Source organism: Alosa pseudoharengus, unplaced genomic scaffold, assembly GCF_046254945.1.
Source record: "Alosa pseudoharengus isolate Yale_2024_CS ecotype anadromous, Long Island Sound unplaced genomic scaffold, YU_APseudo_1.1 YU_APseudo_1.1_scf_4, whole genome shotgun sequence".
NCBI lineage: Eukaryota > Metazoa > Chordata > Actinopteri > Clupeiformes > Clupeidae > Alosa > Alosa pseudoharengus.
In genome coordinates, this window is record NW_027468774.1 from 19313422 (window position 1) to 19319200 (window position 5779).

Sequence of the window (5779 nt, forward strand, 5' to 3'; positions counted from 1 at the left end):
TGTCGACTTTTATGTGTTCCGCAAGGAGGGGGGGGGGGGGGGGGGGGTTGGGGAAGGGAGAGTACGTATGCATACACCTCATCAGTCTTGGCCAACCTGTCTTAATGACGCAGAAGAGTACGATGAGGCAGGACGTGCTCTTCAATCCAATACAGCTAACCCACTCTTTTTGCTTTCCCCTTGCTTTTCCCTACTTCTCTCTCTCTCTCTCTCTCTCTCTCTGTCTCTCTCTCTCTCACACACACCCTCCATCTCCCTCTGTCTGTGTCTGGATTGTATCAGTGTCACAGGCACTTTTTTTCTTTCTCTCTCTCTCTCTCTTTCATCCACCTCCTCCAGTATCTCTCACTCCCTCTCCCACTTTGTGTTTCTCAAACACTTCAGGGGTTACTTCAATGCATCTCCATCTCTGTCTCTCTCTTTATGTCATGTGTGCCCGAATGTGTCAGTCTTTATGTGTCTTTATGGTTACATCTGTGGTCACATATCCTATCCATCTCTCTCTCTCTTTCTCTCTCTCTCTGTTCCTCTCACCTACAGTATATCTTAGCCTCAGACTTTGGCTCCTTCTAACACACTTTTATTGAAAGTGGACAAACAGACCATAACGCCATAAAAAGAGAGCATAGTTGAGCGTCTTCAATGAATGGTAATCTAAAAAAGCACTGACCATAACTGCTGTCCATAATACCTCTGGCCTTGAACATACTGACAATAACCTTTGATGTTGCTATAGAGCTCTATTCACTGTTAGAATTAATTTCCACCCCATACAACGCCTGTCAGTTTGGCACCTACTAATGGAATTCAAGAAGAGATGTATGGTATTTGAGATGCAGTTCTTCATTTAAGCTGCAGCAGTGTTGCAAACGTCTCACAACATTGTTTTGTTCTTGGTGAAAATGAGAAAGTGAGTCACTGTGTGCATATGATAGGCTTGTTTCAAAACTCACATTAGTGTGTCCCATCCTATTAGCCAGTGAAAGAGCTCACCGAATGATACCTTTTCCTCCTGGTCCTCTTTGGGACACAGACATATTATTCAGATGAGTATAATACTCCCACAGCTTGCATTTGTGGAGAAGAGAGGACAAACAAGGTGATGAGATGATTGGAAAGATAGATGGGGTGATAAAGGAAGGGACTTTACTATTTAACACAGGCAGTCTGCAGGGAAACTACTCATCCTCTGGGCCATGGAGCCCTATCAGACTCCACTTTGTAGATCTTGTTATTTCGTGAAAGGGAAGATTTATTCGTGCATGATGAGTTGAAAGCTCTGATCATCTAAGATTTCATGCTGTCGCAGAGCTATGTTGTTCTTTTTTAATGAAAATTGTTCTGCAACCTATCATTGCTTTCAAAACACCATGACAATGGAAGACATTTCGGAAAGAAAATACAAAGTGAAAGCACCTGTGGTATCGGCAGTTATCCTGAAGGTGATGGTATGCCTGACTGACTGTCAGTATCAGTGTGATTTCAAAGAGCACTCACAAAGCAAGCTAAGCTGGACATTGCTGATGAGGTAGATATGTCTGACCTTCCAGAAGATTATTATTATTCCAGTGATACCTTTGCATGACATGAATATCTACTTCCACACACCCTTGTTTTTTCATGGTATATCCTTCCAGAACAACTTCTTAAAAGGAGTGTCTGATTCTAGTCCAATACACTTTCGTGATACCTAACAAAAGAAAAAACTCTTTTTTTAAACAGAATTTTAAAATAGCTTTGTCATTTTAAACTTTTAAAAACTCTGATGCGTTTCACACTTAATGTGATTTTTTGGACTCCAGTGAATCACTCCCCACAGTCCTCTAGCAGTCTGTACTGAGCATGCGCTCAAATAAAAATGCTGGTGTTTGCACACAGTCCCGCGAAATAAACAACGTGGCTCGGACTGAGCCATAAAACAACACCAGCCAATCTACTACACATTACTTCAGGAGCACAGAATCGATGGGTCTACTGGGATTGCCTGTTGAGTTCAAATACTGCATCGACAACATTTGGCCCGAACCATGGACAAAGCCTTTAGCTGTTTTGATGCACATAAAAGTCTGTACATGGCCAACTTATAAAGCAAACAATCCACAGAGTGTCCTCCTGACTTTTGATTGAATCACAGTACAACAGGTCAGTCATTGTTATTTGTCATTCCCACACAAACTCTTACGTTCTCAGACACAGAAAATCCCCCACGCTATTCCTGCTATAGCCTCTTAGCATCCTGGCTCAGTCTCCCATGCATGCACTCGTTTGTCCTCCTTGGTCCTCACCACTCTCCCCCTCCCTGCTGTGCTCCCATGGGCCGAGGTTGCCCATGCCACATGCACTGCTGTGTCCTCCTTGGTCCTCACCACTCTCCCCCTCCCTGCTGTGCTCCCATGGGCCGAGGTTGCCCATGCCACATGCACTGCTGTGCTCCCATGGGCCGAGGTTGCCCATGCCACATGCACTGCTGTGCTCCCATTGGCCGAGGTTGCCCATGCCACATGCACTGCTGTGTCCTCCTTGGTCCTCACCACTCTCCCCCTCCCTGCTGTGCTCCCATTGGCCGAGGTTGCCCATGCCACATGCACTGCTGTGCTCCCATGGGCCGAGGTTGCCCATGCCACATGCACTGCTGTGTCCTGCCCCGTGCCGTGTTCTTTATTTTTTCACTGTCCCTTCCGCCGGCCCCTGAGGCGGGCAGACTGTCTGTGCCACCCCCTCCAGCCGCTGGCTCACTGAGGCTCTGCAATGTGGATCAAACTGCGGGCAGCTCAAACTAAATGGCGAGAATCCAAAAAGCAAGAAAGCGACCTCTGTGGGTATGTGTCTCAGCTTTCATCTTTTGCAACCACTGCAGCAAGGATTGGCTCTTCTCTTTATGAGGCAACAGCAAAGTCTTGAACTGGATTGTATGGGGAATTTAATGTATTTGTATCTCCTTTGTAATTCACTTTGGAGAACATTGACTAAGATGCTAAACATGTATAATACATGTGTATGTATAATATGTATGAGCCAAACCCAACCTAAAGACAGTCAGACACAGTTTACACCCCTTTGAATTCCTTTATGCTATTTGAAAATGTCAAAAAGCACATGTTGTAGGCCTAGTCAGCACAGGCCCAGTTGAAATGATGTATCTGTACTCTATAGAAGCCCGAGTTGTAAGTGAGTGTCGTCATTTGTCCCATTTTTTAGTTTCCTTAAACTTTCCTCATTCTTCCCCTCAAACTATGACACCTACACAAACACACATCAATACTGTTTTCACACACACACACACACACACAGAGAGAGTTTCCTCTTCCTTCTATCTCTCATACACAGGTATTCTTCCAGCCACACACACACACACACACACACACACACACACACGCACAACTTATTCGCCTCAAGACCAGTTGCAGTGTGAGGGCAAAGAACATCACTAGGGAAATCACTAGGCTCTTCTCTTGTCTGGTTTTCATTTCACTCAGTTGTAAAGAAAAAAAGATTGTTTCTTTCCTCTTTCCCTGCTGGAAAGAAATTGACTTCAGACTTATTGGCTTTATTACTCTCCAAACCAGTAGAGGTGACTCAGAAATACAGAGAAGAGTGCTCATACGGTACATGCACACGCTCAACCACAGCTATAGCAATCATCTCTCTTTGCTGATAATAAACCCCAGTTATATGCGTCTGCCCACTCAAAGCTAGTTAGCTACTGTACATGGTCTTGGTTGCATCAGGATATCATTCTCACTCACTCACTAAACTGACTTTCTTTGTTCTACAAAGAGGAAGCTGATTTGCTGCCTTTGATACCCAAGCCTGGGAGCAGCATGAGCAAGAACACTCATTCATATTTTATGCAGATGCTCCTGAACCAAAAGAAAGGCTCGAAACCCAACCTTTGACTCATGGGCTTCGGGGAGATGAGCCAGGAAGAGGAAGGGGAAGAGGAAACTCCAGCACCTCACTGAAGTAGAAAGAAAGTTACTCTTGGTAAGTTCATAACAGCAAGAACAACTTCCAGGGAAAGAGCCTCTTCCATGACAGCTTAGGTGTCTGAAAGTAGATATTTATTTTTGTGACTTTTTTTTTGTAGGTCATTCTCTAAGAAAATGAGAAAAAGATATATTTCCTTAGTGGTAAAGGGCCTTGGGTAGGTGGGTCATAGACAGTTTTGCTCGCAAAAACAACTCAGTTTGACAGTGTAATTGCTTTTGGTTAAGTGCAGATTGTTTCTCTGTGGCCTTACAGATGACACTGTACCAGCAAGTTTGCCTGGGCAACATTAAACATATCATCCAACATCCAGATGACTCCACTAAGGTTTGAACGCAAGTGATAAGACTTGTGTTATCTATAACAAACTATCCCCCCAAGCTACACTATTATGTTCAGCAAATGACCAAACACAGGGTGACAAAAAAAACTCTCCCAAACACCCAGAGGCATATTTATTTATTTATTTATTAAAAAGAGAAGAAACAAACTTCATTCAAATACCACACAATTGTGTTTGAAGAGCCAAACACATTGATAAAATAGTATTTGCTTGCCTGCAGATGTGTGGAGGAAAAACGGTGGTTTGAATGTTATAACTGTTCCATTATCATTAATCCTTTAAAATTGAGCCCTAAAGCGTATTTTGGATCCTAAACTCTGATTATACTGACTGATAAACAAAATACTAAGCACAATGTTATTGCCCAATCATTAATAGCATGTTATCATCAAGCCCCTGTCAGCAACTGCCTTCACAGCCTAGTAAATAATTATGACCGCCGCTAGCGAAGCTAGCGAAGCGGTCATATAGGGATTGTCAAAGTTTTTTTTTTTTTTTTTTTTTTTTTTTTTTCTTTTTTTTTTTTTTCCCGTCATCTACTTCCTGAAATTTTGGTCAACGATACCCGGGGCACCGAAACACCGGGGCACATGAAATTTGGTGGGTGTGTAGCCCCACTAGACTTTTACGGAAAAATTTCGTTTGGTCCCCGGGGGCCACTCCCCCTCCGCGCTGGGCCCCCCGAAACCCAAAAAATGCAGTTTTTCCTAAATAACTACCTGAACCGTGGCACCGAGGATGAAGAAATTTTTATGGTATGTTGGTCTCAAGGGCCCACATCAACTTAGCCCATAATCACTCATTTGTGATTTGCACCCCCCCGGTAAAAAATGAAAATGCAATATCATTCTGCTTTAATCGCCCCTCTCTTCAGTAAAGACGTTCAGAACTGCACCAAATTTTATGTGTATGATTAACCTGACATTCTCTGGGGGTATGCCAAGTTTCGTAGAATTTCATCCATGGGGGGGTCTAAAAAATTAAGTTATGTGTACATTTAGTGACTCTACACTCATTGGCCTGTAGATGGTGGTGCACACATATACACATGCACACACACACACAGGCACCCACATACTATCGGTATTAGAACGGCTGATACATAATTACAAATTCAGTAGGATTAAAAGAAAGCCAAAATAAATATTCATCATCATCATCATGGCTGCATTTCCAGTATTGGCGATAAGTAGTCGTTTGTCCACTAGATGGCGCATCGTTGCAGTGAGACGTAATTTTGTTGGAAGTTAATCTAAAGTGGGTTAGAAAGACACTATGCTTCCTACAAGGACAAGACTGTAGGCTACAGTAGTTTACCGCAGAGAACGTCTAAGGGTAGGATGATTTCTGCATGAAATGTAATTCCCATTTCCTCTTGAAGCCGAAATAAATCTGAGAATGTTTATCGGACATGCTTGTTTTTTACTGCAGGTAGGCTACGTTAATCCT